The 17,954-nt window shown below is 31.6% G+C and overlaps 1 protein-coding gene across 1 annotated transcript in view; it reads left to right on the top strand.

The window, feature by feature from the left end:
- The window catches only part of LOC137621901 (uncharacterized), a 341,038-nt gene that overhangs the window by 191,773 nt on the left and 131,311 nt on the right, over positions 1-17,954 (top strand). The window lies entirely within an intron of this gene.

The raw sequence follows: 17,954 nt of genomic DNA, 5'->3' as shown, positions 1-17,954 counted from the left end.
ATTTGATTTCTCACACTAGAGGGAATTTGAACGTCTTTTATGATTGGAAATTTAATTTCTTTCTTCAATGGAGATTATTGTCATTAATTATCCCGATGAACGGGATTTTTATTGGTATCAAATTTAGTTTACAGCATTTTATTAATTTCTGTTAATTCTCAAAATTTTCTAGTCATGTATAGGGAAAATATACACATATTATATATATACATACATATATATATATATATATATATGCACATATATATATATATATATATACATATATATATATGTATATATATATATATATATATATAGCATATATATATATATATATATATGCACATATATATATATATATATATATACATATATATATATATACATATATATATATTTATATATATATACACACACACACACTAGTGTACAAGATGTTTTCACTAATTATTCGCATAAGGCCACACATAGGTCATTAATATCAAATATACAACACCTTGGGAATAACATACACTCAGGAGAGAGTTAATTAGGATGAGTGCACATGCTGTGACGGTAATTCTAGCTCATGGGCGGTACATGGATGACATTGAAAGATAAATAGATAGCTTGCGATGCATATAACCAAGTTAATAAAGATGAAGAGGTATATAAGAGATAGAAATTGATCGTTATTTAAGAAAGAAGAATTAGAGTTCTATATACTACTGTATATCCATGAGACAGAGACCTATTTTATGAGAGCGACAAAATTCCTTCTGAGAGAGAGAGAGAGAGAGAGAGAGAGAGAGAGAGAGAGAGAGAGATATGATTAGCTTTCCTTACAGTAAAGTGTCCTCTTACTTTCGTACCCAATGCCAAATACAAGTGCCGCATCGTTATAAAAAGTAAAAACGCGATTTTCAACTTCCAGATGTCTTTTAACGTTTTTTTTTTTTTCTACGCATATATTCTCTTACTATACTTTTACTTGTTCATAAATATATTCAGCTCCCAACAATAAATGTATGTTTTTTTTTTTTTTTTTCGGCGACGCAATTTAAAGAATTCATGTTTAAGACTAATACTTAAATCAACACAGAAAGCTTGTATAAACGACAGAGGTTAGTTATAATCTTGACATATCGAACATAGTATTAAAGCACTAATAGAAACAACAAAGGGATAATCTCATTACATATACTACAATGTGTAATCATTTACCTTTTAGTAGGTAAAACATTTAAACTCTTGAACTCGGCATAAAATACTCGCTGTATTTGTGAAAACAATTTAATAAGAGGTCATCAGTATTAGGGAGTTTTATTTAGGAAGTCAACCATATCACGAATTTCATCAAAAAAAGTATATTATTTCGTAATGTTAACATCAATACAATAAAACAATACAGTATTCCATAGCCGTTGTAAATGAAACCATTCTCTCCGTAGATTTGAGAAGCCTTATGAGTAAAATCTCCCCTTGTCCAATCTATTACGACTATAAGGGAACCGACATTTTTTCCCCCTCAAAAACTCAGAATTAGCTGAATTTTAGTGAAATGAAAAAGATGATTGAATAAAAACTATACATATGACAATGGGTCAGGCCTGTTTACAAGCCTTGTTAAATTTTTATCTCATAGTGGCCTACTGGAAACGTCCCTTTCTGGCGATCTGCCGCTCAAGCATGATAGTTTCATATAGTACCTGGAACCTCAAAATCCCTGTGAGCTAAGGATGGGGTGTTTGTGGGAGCCTATAAGTCTACCTGCTAAATCATCAGCAGCTTTTGCCTGGTCCTTCCCGGTCCTAGTCTAAATGGAGAAGGGGCTTGGGTGCTAATCATATGTAGATAAGGTCAGTCACTACGGCACTGTCTTTGTAGCCAGGAAAGTGTCACTGTCCCTTGTCCCTATCATTCATGAGCAGCCTTTAAACCTTTAGAAGCTAGCACACCTTTCGACCGGCACGGTCGTCTGTATCATTTTTCCCTTTAAGGTCAGAAGCTAAGTCAGTATATTAAGGCTGTTTCACGTGAAGTGTAATTGCTACTAAAAACGCCATTACCATCATACCATTGGCCAGTAGGTGGTCTACTTGCACGCACAACTTGAGGTTTCATTTCTCCGCACTTATTGTCTTTTAATTTTTATCCCTTTCCTTGGGTTTCTATTCGGTTACATGCCCAGCATCTTAAACTTTGATCAGCAAATTTTACAAGGCATATTCTTGTTGTCGTCAAAGTTGGCGTGCACAAATGTTAATCAGTAGGTTGGTTCTAATAATAAAGATAATAATAATAATAATAATAATAATAATAATAATAATATATATATATATATATAATATATATATATATTATATATATATATATATATATAAGATACATATATCTAGCTATATATATATATATATATGTGTATATATATATATATATATACACACACATATATATATATATATATATACACATATATATATATATATATATACATATATATATATATATATATATATATACACATATATATATATATATATATATATGTATATATATATATACCGGTCGTCAAGCTAAGCTCTCCCCCATCCATCGGGAAGGGGGGGAGGGAGAGGAAGTAATTATACCTTAGTGACGGGGTTGCGCATATCTATGTAAATATTTAGCCGTAATTTTTAAACGGGATACGTACACTACTACTACTACTACTACTACTACTTCTACTACTACTACTACTACGAATACTACTACTACTACTAATAATAATAATAGTAATAATAATAATAATAATAATAATACTAATAATAATAATGATAACATTCCTTCGTACTTAACAAACATCTCGGCCTTACTAAACCTTCGGTAACTCTAGTGAGTTACCAGTAATAAACCTGTTAAAGTGACACGTACCTCGTTACTCGATACGCTTGTAATTTGTCTCTACTTTGCAATTACGAGCGGAAATCAATTTCAAATTACAGACTGGGTTGTCTACGAGTTACTACTTATGGATATCGCTCAGCTATTCTAACGAGAGTCCCTTGAAATATTGCATAAAAGTATATGAGGATGAATTTACGTCGTTTTATGAAGTCGAGTAATTTGAGAGGGACTTGTGTGAAATGGGGTTCGCATGGCTGTGTCAATACGACTGTAACCGGAAAATTTTCATTTAAAAGGCACAAGATTAACGGTGTTTACTTCCTGAACACTCTGTTGACGGGGGTTTATGGAATACCTTAAATGCACAATTGCTATGTTACTTTTTGGCAATTGATTTACTCTGTGTTACCTTTGTAGAACTCCTCATACCTGAAAAAAAAAATAATAGATTTCGAAAATAAAATATAGATTCTGTACTAAATACCTCCATCCGTGAAAAAAAAAAAAATAGTTTACTTTATCAAAAATAACCCTTGTTAAGCTGATAAATCAAGCCCTTTTCCAATTATCCTCCATGTCATATTCTTTGTCTCTGCGTAAAGAGGGATATTCTAGGAGAAAAAAAGATTTCATATAAAATATTACACCTCCAGTAAAATTTTCAAATTCGAAAATTTTCAGTAGATATCTTTAGATAGAAATGTAGGTTCCACGGGCGGGAAGTAGAATAGAGGGGTTTGGATTGATCAGTCTTGGCAAAAGTTCCGTGTATTCGAGCGCTCTTGTTCCAAGACTGAAATTATTGTATAGATTAATGTATCAAAGCTGTATCAAGACTATACTAAATTTAAAGTTATTGTACTTTGTGTAGTCAAGAAAGCTGACCACAAACTCAAACACTTTTCCTTAAACAGTTTATGGTGGAGTAAGTTACAAGTTGTTTTACACAAACATAAGACATACAACTAGCTACACTGTTGAAAATTTGCTTTAAAAACGGTAAATGTCTGGCAACTTTTATTCCAGGATGTTTACCGTTTTAAAAAGGGATATTTCAACGTAAAGGAGTGATATTACGGTCACCAACCCGTAAAAGATTATAATAAAGTAGGGTTCAAATTAAGGTCACCTGTATTTTATTGAAATGCGGCTAGGAGCTGTATATTTCTACGACAATTTCCGACTAAAAATACGGTTTTTTAACAGTGCACCTATCACATAATAACTGAATGAAGGCTATTGGAGAGTTTACATATTTGAGATTTTTAGGCACTTGTTATGATAGCCATATATATATATATATATATGTATGTATGTATGTATATATATATATATATATATATGTATATATATATATATATATATAATATATATATATATATATATATACATGAGTATGTATGTATGCATGTATGTATAGGCTTCCAAAAGTACATGGAAGAACATAAAGGTCTACTCATTAAAATAAAAAAGAAAATCACCGTAAATCTCTGATGATATTCATTGTAGACCATTTCCAAATTCTGAGGTATATTTTCATAGTCAATGGTTATAGCTGGTTTTTACTTATGATATAATGACAAACTTGATAAGTGTATTCGGATTCCTTCCCTCAAATATGAAAAATAGATTATGTAGATAACTTTAGAGCACCTTTCTTCATGGTGTCTATTCATTTTTATGTAATATATATGTGAATCAAAAGGTAATAGAAGATCCTTTTTTTATGTCCTACCATTCCCTTTTGTTCTAGTCTTTTCTCCTACATGGATTTTCTTTTGATTATTCTAGCGCATGGATTTTACGAGCAATCCCTTTTTTTATCATTGATTGACTTATAATAAAGGCTACACACACACACACACACACACACATATACTGTATATATATATATATATATATGTGTGTGTGTGTCTGTGTGTCTGTGTGTGTGCGAGTGTGTACATAATAATACATATACAAGTAAATAAATAAGGGAAATATTATGATCACTACGGAATATTCAGAAGTAACAGATATAAATCCATCCGAGATGATTTTACACATAACCGAGAAAAGCTAACTTTGGATTTATAGAATAGAATAACAAAAAGCAAAATATTTCCGAATGGAAAGAACGAAGGTCGGGTTTTCCAATTACTTACACCGTTGCACTACGCAAGCAGAGAGACTTTTTATAGACACACACCATATCCTAAATGGAGGTCATACCTTACTTTTTCGTATGTGAATTTGCATAATTTGGCCCAAGGTCCCGCTGCACGAATGCCGTAAGTTAGCGAAATTGATAAGGAGGACCTTATATATTTTCCGATGTTGTACCACCTGAATTAAGGTATTCGTACCTGAGAGAGAGAGAGAGAGAGAGAGAGAGAGAGAGAGAAAGAGAGAGAGAGATAGAGAGAGAGAGAGGGGTTTTGAAAACAACATTATTTTTTATTTATAATACATTATATGAGGCTATTTTTGTCATTGATGTATCATAAGAGCTATATATATATATATATATATATATACATATATATATATATATATTGTGTGTGTGTGTGTGTATAGCTTCATTTACTTGATATTTTACACCTGTTACATCCACCTACAAAGGTGGGTGAAGTTAATGTTTCTGTTTTAACGAATGATGAAGAAACTTTGCCTACTGGAAACGTCCCTACCTGATGATCAGCCGGACCGGGGTTCGAATCCCTCTCAAGCTCGATATTTTCTTATAATGTCTGACACCACACCATCCTTGAAGTTAAGGATGGGGGTTTGTGGGAGCCTTTAGGTACTGTATTCCTGCTGAGTTTTCAGCAGGTACTGCCTGGCCCTCCCTGGTCCTACCTTGGGTGGAGAGGGGGCTTTGAGTGCTGATCATAATTAGGTATATACTGTCAGTCTCTTGGGCATTGTTCTGCTAGCGATAAGTTTGTCCTTGTCCCTTGACTCTGCCAATCATGAGCGACCTTTAAAACCTTTATACTGTCATTCAATTTATGTTTTTATCAAGTTTTCTCTCAAATGACTTAATTCATTCTCTACTTAAAGCATATCCATACCTGCACACAATGATGAAGACTCGTTAAAACAATTTCGTGGTCACAAACTGGCAGATGCTACCGATGGTAGAATTTGGTTTGTCTTGAATTTAACCTTAGTGTTTTGCACATGTCAAAAATTCATGAAGAAGAAAACTGAGGAAAGATATTCATAAAAAAAATGGAACCGCAAAAAAATTCATGAATTAGAGCGAAATTATTTATAAAGCTCAATAACAACAAAAAATCGGAATTATAGACAAAGACTGATGAATGGGAAACTGAATACAAACAAGCGTCGGAAAAATATATTGGTTATTGTTTTAGGAATTTGCTGAGTAAAGATTTATGAATGCGGATTCGTGGACCAGTAATAAATCATAAACAAAGATTTATAAAAATAATGAAATTTCGAACAGAGATGAATTGATAAGTAATGATTTATGAGGAAATAATCTTGAATGAGCATAAAGTGAATTTTTAAAAATAAAAAATAATGATCTAGGACAGTAATAGACTGAGCTACTAAAGTCACTGCAAGAGGAGTGTAATAATTTTCCATGGTTTTTCAGTGATGGCCAATACTGGTATTCTTCAAGCAATTACGGTAAATGACACTACACTGCTAAAGAAAATAGGATGAATAAAGGAGAAAAAAAAGAAAACAACGATAATGTACACTAGACAAATAATCTAGATGGTGGAGATACTATACAGAAGCGGAGATATCTATAGAGAAAAAAATAAAGCAATAAAATAAATGGTAAAATTAGAAAAAAAGAAAAACTAAATGCATTAAAGAGGGAAAGATGGGCAAAAAAATTAATCATTATGAAAAGAATTTAAGTAGGAAGTTACATTAAAAATAGGCATTTATATAGAATTATTTTCCTAACGTAAAATAGAAACCTGTAATAAAACAAAATGAAAATGGGTGAAAAAAAGAGGAAATGGTTAAGGAATAAAAAATATAGAAGGAAATCATACTAAAGGGATATTTAGGGAATATTTACATATATATATATATATATATAGAGAGAGAGAGAGAGAGAGAGAGAGAGAGAGAGAGAGAGAGTGAGGTGAGAGAGAGAGAGAGAGAGAACTGCTTCAGAAGGAGCAGTACACCTTCAACCAATATCTTTAAAAGGTTCTTATTACACTTAAAGGAAAATGAATGGAGACCTGAGAAAGAGAGGCTTTGGAGTGCACACAGAGAGAGAGAGAGAGAGAGAGAGAGAGAGAGAGAGATGGCATAAGATTTTATTTTGAATGTTAGTCAAGTGAGTACGAGGGGGACTTTGGGAGGTGTTGAAGTGATTCGACTTCTTAAAGATACTGATGTAATTTAGTATATTGACTTGACTTTGATATATAAATAGATGCAGAGGGAGAAAATGACACGAGAAAAAAAGTGTTTCTGGAATATTAATCCATATGGAGAGAGGGAGAAGTGAATATGTTAGGTATTTAGGTTATTGATATAATTCAATCGATAGATCGTAATAAGAAAAGAGAGAGAGAGAGAGAGAAGAGAGAGAGAGAGAGAGAGAGATTTAATTTTGCCATAATCCATTCATAAATAAGGATTGTCATTTTGTCAATACACATACACACACACACACACATATATATATATATATACATATATATATATATATATACATATGTATATATATATATATATATACATATTTATATATATGTATATATATATATATATATACATATTTATATATATGTATATATATATATATATATATATAAATAGACACACACATAATATATTGTAGTATTGTCAAGGTAAAAGAAAATACAAATAAAAGATTGAAGATATATCTTGGGAAAATTCTGGAAAGGAAAAAGAAAAGAAAATTCTGGCAAGATTCTCCAACTGCGTAAGAATCGGGGATGAATTATAGTTAGATGTATTTGGGTGTAAATCAACTTCTTCGTCGATATCAAGCACAGCAAAATGGGACCGAAATACCAAAAGGATTCATATTTCATCGCAATCTTTTCAATTATTGCTTACAGTTCTTTGGGTTTGAAGTAACACAAACAAACACGAACGCGCGAGAACACACACACAAACATAAACATAAATCATATATATATTTATGTATATATATATAATATATATATATATATATATATATATACATATACATAAAATGCATCTGCCTATGTCTACTAATTGGCAATAACAAACGATAACTCTCTCTCTCTCTCTCTCTCTCTCTCTCTCTCTCAGGTACTTCTTAATGCTAATGCATTTCTAGAAGTTCGTATTTTAGTGCTGCAGAATAGTAGTGCTTTGAACGAGAGCCTGTAATATGACAAACGTGTCTTTACAAACATACATTACTAAGAGGGATAGTTTATAGCCACATCAAAATTTTCTCATCCACACATCTATTTTTCTGCAAGTCTTTGAGCGAATGATTTCATGCCGGGAAGGTGAAAAGGAGTAAGACCGAAGTGTGTAAACACCCGAGCACTGACACGTAACACCAGTCACTTGTTCCTTTTAAGGGGGCGTTCTCAGTTGCAAAAGAGGGCCATAACACTTAGAGCGGAAGCTGACTTTTGCTCCAGCAGCTGCAAACGCCTCCGGGCAATTCCTCGAGAGAGAGAGAGAGAGAGAGAGAGAGAGAGAGAGAGAGAGAGTTCATGTTCAAATAGCTTCCAGGCTAAAGATTGAAAAAATGGCTTCTGTTAGTCAGGGTGAGGTACTATGTCTAGTTCCTTTCATGCAGCAGTCTTAAATATCAAAACGTTTTCAATTATTGTGACGGATAAAATTACCGTAACAAAAGAAAATTAAAAGCTCTCTATTATCCTAAATGTCCTTGAATTGTGAAATTGAAAAAATATATATATATATATATATTGAAGGCTTCATTTGAACTGATTTAGGACCTTCATCAAAGTACAAAACGACAAAATATAAAATCAGAATAAACAGAATGAGTTTCGCAAACAAATGCCTCGGAAAATGTAAAGAAAATAAGAGAATTGTAATATCTTTATATATTCTAAATAGATATTTATTAAATGTAAGAAAAATATAATAAAAAATAATTAAAAGAATTGGATGATACTCACCTGGTTCAGATGAACACACAAATTTTAATCTCTGCATAATCTGGCCCACAAAATTTGTCGAAATAAAAAAAAAAATCAAATCGTCATGAACTTGTTGACAAGATTCACTGCTTAAAAATATAAAATGAATAAAGCCTCCTAAAAAAGGTTGACTGACGAAGTGAAAATATTAAAATTTCTTTTATCAACTTGACATCATACATCCACGAAAAGAAAAAATCTCACTCTTTTATCCTATATTTTTCTTTTTTCCTCTTCTTTCAAGTAAGCTTCTAAGAGACACATCTCGCCTTAAAGATATCCTTGTCTCGATTATTCTCCGTATGAAAAGAAAGCAGCAAGGCGAGGACATTCTTCATCTCTTTTTCTTACGCTCCTTTTATTCCAGAGGTGATGCTGATTGCATTTACATAAATCTGCATAATTCCGTGATTATCTGAGCTTTCGAGGGTATGCATGAAAATACACACGGATACACACACGTATTTCTACCCTGTGATTTTGCTGCTTTGAGGGGTGGCTATATATATTGTTAGGCTGCCGCTATTCCATAAACATATACGTATAAGGCTGTTATAGCTGTCTCCACTTACAAAGAGTTGACCCTAATAGGCTTTACTCTTCCGACTTTCACCTACGATTTCTAGTATGAAGTGGCTTTCTCCTTCTCTTAAGAAGGGGTGACCTCAAGTAGTGGTAGTCTTCTGATGTTACCTTGGTGGTCACCCATTCTCACAATAGGAAGGCCACCACAAAAGATGTCATAGTTTGAAATTCTGCTAGAAATTTTGATATAAGTCACCCTAAATAGTGTTACTTTTCGTATCATAATAAGACTTTTGATATATATATATATATATATATATATATATATATATATTATTCTTCCCATTTTCATTAAAATTTCTGGAACAAGGTGTCTATACTTTTACTTTTTAAGAAGTTGGCCTAAAACGGTGTTACACTGCAGATTTTGATTTAGATTTTTCTACACGGGGTTAGCTCTTCTCCTCTTTGGAACCGGTGGCCCTAAAAGTTTTACTCTTCAGATTTTCGCTTAAACATTTCCAATAGGAGTTTATAACCCCATCTCCTGAGAGAGAGAGAGAGAGAGAGAGAGAGAGAGAGAGAGAGAGAGAGAGAGAGGCCGCAAATAGTGCAACTTTTCAGTTTTTCACAAAGAAATTTGGTATGTTGTAATTATTCCTTGTTCTTTTAACAAGGGCTTGGATAAGAGGCGTTAATCGTCAGATTATCACTTACTCTTTTGGTATAATGGGGTCATACCTTCTCTCCTTAAGAGAAGTTGCCACATAAATGTGTTATAATTTAGATTCCAACCTACAATTTTGGTATGGATTGGGTATTCTTTATCCTATTCAGGTGGATTAACCTCAAAAGTTTTTATCACTTACATTTTCACTCAGACTTTTGGTATGAGGTTAAGACCCGAGTTTTGCCATGTAATGATTATTTCTTGTGTTAGGAAGGGGCCACCTAAGATGTTTGACTCATCAGATTTTCCCTTCTTGTTTATCCTTTCTGAACAGTTCTCAGTCTTTCGATTACACATGGTTTCCTTATGCCATTACATGTTCAAAATCTTGTCTGCAAAAGGGTTTACCGTTTTTATAAAGCTAAAAAAATACGTAGAAACCAAAATTCATAGCTGTTCTTTGAAATATCTAAAGCATACCATGCAATGATAATGGAGAACATTTGTTGTTCTCTACCAGTTTTCAAGTGTGGGAGGCAATTGAAATAAACGTAACTTTTCTATGGTGTAGTTTTTTGCTAGATATAACTGGTCTCTTCCTCGCACGAGCAACTATAAAAGTAGGATCTCTTTTTCAAATGCACAAATAAATTGAATTATTGCGAAAACATTTTTTTAAGAGTTTCGGTGATTAATCTATTCAGAAAAAGTGTTTTAATAATTTTATTCTACCTTGCTTCGAGTATTGTTCATCTGCTAAATCACATCGTAATTTCTTGGACAGGAACTTACGGGCTATTTATTTCTTATTCGTGATCTAGATATTATGCTCTCGTACCGTCGTTCAGGTATTTCTTTATCCTGGTTGCATAAGATTTTTCATAATACTGACCATCCTTTGCATTCAGATCTTCACGAACTGTACCATCTTATTCGTAATAGTAGGTATGCAGCTAATTCTAATAGTCATGCCTTCTCCATCATAAGGCTTAACACTATCAGGTAGTTGAATTGTTGGGGCTTCAAAAGTACAAATTTGCAGCGAATACTTTTATGTTGAACATGCTGATATAAGTATCTTTATATAGTCTACATCTAAAAGATTTTTTAATGTTGATACTGTTAAAATATTTTATTTTAACTGTTCGTTACTTCTCTTGGACTTTATTTCCTCATTTCCTTTCCTCACTGGGATATTTTTCCCTGTTGAAGTCCTTCGGCTTATAGCATCCTATTTTCCCAACTAGGGATGTAGCTTAGCCAATAAAGATAAAAGAGCATGTGTTATATAGCATAGCCCCATTTGCCACTTAGGGTCACAATCTCTTTGATTAGAAGGAAAATAAAAGAAACCACAAAATTTTGTTGGGGAGATGGAAAGCTTCTCTTTACCACCCAAGGGAAACCCCGTTTATGTATAACACCTGTGATCAAGAGTGACATTTAATAATGTCATCTTTGTTCTGCTTGGTTAGATAGAATACTAAAATACACATCACACTTTCAATATCAAACCAATCAATATGGTATACGGCCATTCTAAAGAAATGTCAACCTGGAGAGTAATTTCGAAATTAAAATAGACCAAGGACATAATTGTAAAGGAAGGAGACAACTGTGAGGTTTGTGAATTAGACTTGATCTATTACGCTAATAAATTTTGTCTTCCATTAAAAGCCCAGTCAAACTGTGTTATTTTCAAGATACAGAACACGATTTTAATAGCTGATTTAGTATCAATAAATTGAGGCCAAATCTTACTTCGATCTATCTGATTTTGCCATATTTTGACAGGGAAGACTTTGTTTTAATTGTATAAAAAAGCTAAACTTTCTAAAAGATTTCCTTCAAATGTTGCCTACCACATAACATTAGCGAAATGTACGTTACCTCTCAATTTTATCTCGGAAGTTTTTTTATAAAAATATGAAATTTAGCAAATAAAAAAAATATCTGGAAAGTATCAAGTAGGCTAATGGCTTCTTAATCAAAAAGGGAAATGTAAAAGATATGAACCAATTTAGTCTATCCTTACATTTAATATTTGTACGTTAGGTCATAATGTGTGGCGTAACATACAAATTCTATAAGGTTTTTATATATTGACTAACATGAGTTTTAGGGAGAATAGTTTTTGGATTGATATTATTAAGCTTAAATAAATGGAATAGTCAGTCATTATTTACCCCACCCCCCCCAAAAAAAAAAAAAAAAAAAAAAAAAAAAAAAACACTAACTAGCAACTAAATGGAAAATAAGGAGAAAAAGCTTCAAATAGGCTTTTGTCGATAATATAATTCAAATGATGTAAAGTAGGCTCATTTTCTTATATTGAAATATGTCAATAAAATGAACAACAGTAAATTTGAAAGATAATTCAGTTAGTGTTACAAATTAATTATGCCATGGCATATCAATGCTTGTTGCAAAAGGAAACTACGGTTGCTTTTTGGACACGGGATGTGTAAATTTGATTACATGTGCCATTTATCATAGGTCTGTGACCTAAACATTGATCTACACAAACTACAAGGGGAAAGATAAATTCTCGATAGGTTTATTTATTGAGATGATTGACAGGGATCATATTTTACCTAACGATGAAGTGACAACTGAAGTGATGTGATCAGATGGCACAAGCTCTGAACTGAAAAATTAATATACCCAAACTTTGGCCAACAAACACCAAAAACCATATACTTGGAAGTTTTCAGCAACCTCTCACGGTAAAAGTGTTGCCGATGGTGTAATTGGAAAAATAAACTTAACTGTCCATAAGGAAGTCATGAGTCTTGGTAAAGATCGACCAATCGTTCATGACTCTGAAAGATTTGCTAAACTTGCTAAAGAGCTTTCTCAAAGTACCACCTTCATACATGTTACCACAGAAGAAGTGAATGCTTTTAGAGAATCAAATCCATTTAGTAACACGGTCCCAGTCCCTACCATCTCAAAAAATGCATGTCATGAAGTCAGATGGGAAGAATTTACACTTTTGGTCTAACTTTTCTTACCACCAGTCAGGCAGCAAACCATACATCCAAATTTCACCTCATCAAAACCAAGTTAGTGACCGAGCAATCAGCCACGAAATTACTTCTACGTCATCAAACAAATAAGTTTAAATTGAGAAAAAACATTGAGATACCACGATGTTGTAAAGGTAGTCAAAGATTGCTACCTTGGGTATTATGCAATCATCACTTAACTTGGAGATCTCAGTAAACTGGAGGATGAAGGTGAGGTTGAAATCAATTATTTGAAGTCGTCATTTGAATAATGGGTTACTAAAGAAAATTATTTGGATTCCAGAATGGTTTTCGAGCTTGAACATGTTGATGCAGTAATAGATGGTAGATCTCGTTATACTATTACAGAATAAACACTAACATTACAATATTTTTATGATACATTTATGTCATATTACCATATTCATTAGTGCATTTTGTTTATTTTATTTCAAAATTGTTTCACATAGCAAATAAATTGCTAATTTTGATTTCCTTTTTCAAAATTCGCTTTAAATTTGAACGTCACAAAACTCTTTACGTTACGTCACAATGCCAATCAATAATATATTCTGATAAAGAATTCAAACACATGATATAATTTATAGGGAAGGAAGGTAGAGACAACCATTATCTGATATGGAAGTCCCATAATCAACTTTGCACACACTTAGGAGAAATATACGTTACATCAAGCATAAAAGTAACAATTTTACCACTGATTTAAAAAATGTTACAATTAAAGTTTTCTTGTATTGAAATAGGTATTTCAACAATGTATGTAGTTTTATTTAAAAACAAAAAAAAATATTTTTATTTTTTGTCTAGAAGCAATTCAATTATTAAAATGTACGTTACGTCATATATAAATCATGTGGGGATTTCAAGTACAGTAATAGATGATCTTTTCTGAAAGTATAAAGAAACCTTTTTTTTTAACATTTATGAGTATGGAAGATTCCAAATTACTCGATTTTAACGTGTTTGTTATGAAGCAAACAAATTAACCAATCAGCTCCGTCCTTCCTTAAACGCGTTATTATTGATATATTTCCTTTATTACTATCTAATGAATAAACGAATAGTTAAGCTGAAGAATTCTGTCCTGTGTAATTGTCAGTATATATATATATATATATATATATATATATATATATATATATATATATATATATATATATATATATATATTTATATGTGTGTGTGTGCGTATATATAATGTATTGATATATATATAAATATAGACGCATCCATAAGTATAAACTCCCTATAATTGGAATTACATGCATGCCCATACGCAGACTTAAGGAAATAGAGTATATATACAGTATATATATATATACATACATACATACACACACACACACATATATATATATATATATATATATATATATATATATATACATATATATGTGTATATATATGTGTGTGCGTATATATAGTTTTGATATATATATATATATATATATATATATATATATATATATATACATATATATATATAAATGTATATATATATACATATATATTTATACATATATATATATATATATATATATATATATATAAACATAAACGTATTCATAAGTATAAACTCTCTATAATTGGAATCACGTGCATGCGCATACGCAGACAAAAGGAAATAGAGCGTATATATATATATATATATATATATATATATATATATATATATATATATATATATATATATATATATATATATAAAGAGAGAGAGAGAGAGAGAGAGAGAGAGAGAGAGAGAGAGAGAGAGAGAGAGAGAGAGAGAGAGTCTGAGCGTATGTGCATGAATGTGAATATAATTGCTGAGAATATACTGTATATGATTACAAAATTGGCTATACAAGCACAACATCGGCGTTTGTGTATGTTTTAGGGAATTCTATCGAATAATTTAACGCCGAGTTACACGTAAAATCAAAACTAATTGGAAGAGGATCAACCAATTTAGATTTTAGTTAGATCCCTAATTACCAAAGGTTAATCTACTATCCTGATGTATCGAAAGTTTTTTTTTTTTTTAGTTCCCTCACAAAAAGAAAAAACAAAAAAAGAGACCTGATTTTCATTTACTAATCACGAAGTTCATTAACATGCTCTGGCGCTATTTTCGTTCTATTATAACATGGTAACACTAATGATAGTATGATAGACTTTTTCTAGTATAAACAGGAAACTAATCAGTCCTTTAGTGTAGCACAGCATAGTAACAATGAACTCTGCTAATTTCTGGGATAATTAATTAGCAAATATCTATATTCAGAGTTTTCTGGTCAGGTCTAGAGTACACTTATATCATACTATACCAAACAAATTTTAATGCGACTGGATATTTAGGTTAGTCAGTGTAAAATATTCATACGATTGTCTGTCTCCTCTCAGCATTACATGGCTTAGTCTTATATGATGCATAAAAATCCAAATGCTACAAGGGACATAAGCAAGAAAAATAAATACCCTTAAACATAACAATTGCATGCAATATAATCAGTTGACTTTCAAACCACGATCATGGTAATTGTAATAAATATAAATGTTAATGAGAAGTGACGATTGAAATACACCTGTCAAAATGACACAGGAAAGATACATCTATATCCTCAAAACTATTGCTTCCTCACACCTTCCTCTTCTTAGCTATATTTAGTTTGAAATATCTTTACAAATCAGAATATCATTTACCGAGCTTCCATTTGCCTTATAACTTTACGCTTGTAAACACAACTTCCCCTTTCACTAATCTTTGATTATTTTCTTCACATCACTAGTATACAATCTATCATCAGCACTCACAAGGAATTGCAATCTCCTGGAATTATGGGTAACTTTCCAAACTCCTTATTTGAGCTGGCAAAGTTATACGTATTATATTTCCTTGACGTGTCTCACACTATATCATAAAAGCAAATATTAATCAGCAATGGAAATGTTACTAATTTTTGTTTAAGGTCTATTTTTACACAACCCATTTACGAAAACTATTACAATATATATATATATATATATATATATATATATATATATATATATATATAAATGCGTGTGTGTGCACGTGATTTTTTATATATATATATATATATATATATATATATATATTTATATATATATATATATATATATATATATATATATATATATATAAATATAAATATATATATATATATATATATATATATACACATATATGTTTAAGTATATATATACATATATTCAAATAAGCCATATAAATTTTTGATAAATTAATGTCTGGATTCTCTTAACAACCTCTATACAAGCTTGCCGACCAGGGTTCGATTCCCGGCCGGTCATAAGCTCTTGTCTTTGTGTGATTTCGCCTGGGGCTCTGATCCCGAGGTTGTTAAGAGAATCCAGACATTAATGTATCAAAAATTTATATGGCTTATTTGAATATGAAAAACACGTCTAAATGTGCAAAATTTATCATTAATCGAATGCCAAGTAACAAACTACCAATTAGCTACGATGGTGAAGATGGGTTGATTTCCATTCTAAGTAAAAAAAACACCTGAATTCGACAGGTATTAGTACAGAAGAATTGTCATTGACTTTTATCTTTCTTCGTGGCCGAGTGATTTAGTCACTGTCTATACAAGCTTGCCGGCCAGGGTTCGATTCCCGGCCTGTCACAAGCTCTTGTCTTTGCGTGATTTCGCCTGGGGCTCTGATCCCGAGGTTGTTACGAGAATCCAGACATTAATGTATCAAAAATTTATATATCTTATTTGAATATGAAAAACACGTTTAAATGTGCAAACTTTATCATATACATACATATATATATATATATATATATATATATATATATATATATATATATATATATATATATATAAAATTATTCACTAATACGGAGATAAAACAAATATAATCGTATGCATAATTATTTTGCGCAATCAATGAGAAATACAGATCTTCAGGAGATGGGGTTTAAATCTATTTTCTCATCCAATTTCAAATATGATCTACAGAAAGGTCATTAAGTTCGTGCTAATAGTTTTTGCTTTTGATTACTCCGCCATTTAGGGATAGGAAATATCAAATGAATACTTAGCTTACTGAATGATTACAGCAAATAAAGACACCTGGGAATGATATGAATATTATTGCTCAAGCAAAATATCACAATATATCATTACTTGCCATCACACACGCGCGCACGCACATACACACAGATATATACATATATATATATATATATATATATATATATATATATATATATATATATATATATATATATATAAAACTCTGAGTGGAGATACTTTGACATGGTGGAAGGACGTGGGTATTGCCATGACCAACAAAACTGCACAAGTCAAGCCCACCCATAACAGGTGGGTTTGCTGTGAGCGATAACACAAAAGTTTCCCACCATAACCAATTCGCAGTTGACCAGCGTGGTGATGAAAACTTGGCCACCCCCGGACATGTCTTAGTCCTTTGTCGGGCAGTGGACTAGAAACGGCACCATATATTGTTGATGGTGTTCTTAAGATATATATATATATATATATATATATATATATATATATATATATATATATATATATATATATATATATATATATATTAAAGGGTAAAATCCACAGGAAACAGGAAAGGAAAAGACCAGGTACCAAGCGCTTTCGTGTATTACGTACACTTCTTCAGGGCACAAAGTGAAATAGAAAATAAAATCATACAATAAAGAAACCTACCAAAACT

The sequence above is a fragment of the Palaemon carinicauda genome, chromosome 28 (genome assembly GCF_036898095.1).
Source record: "Palaemon carinicauda isolate YSFRI2023 chromosome 28, ASM3689809v2, whole genome shotgun sequence".
NCBI lineage: Eukaryota > Metazoa > Arthropoda > Malacostraca > Decapoda > Palaemonidae > Palaemon > Palaemon carinicauda.
Note: the sequence above shows the minus strand (reverse complement) of the source record. Positions and strands in the feature narration are given on the sequence as shown.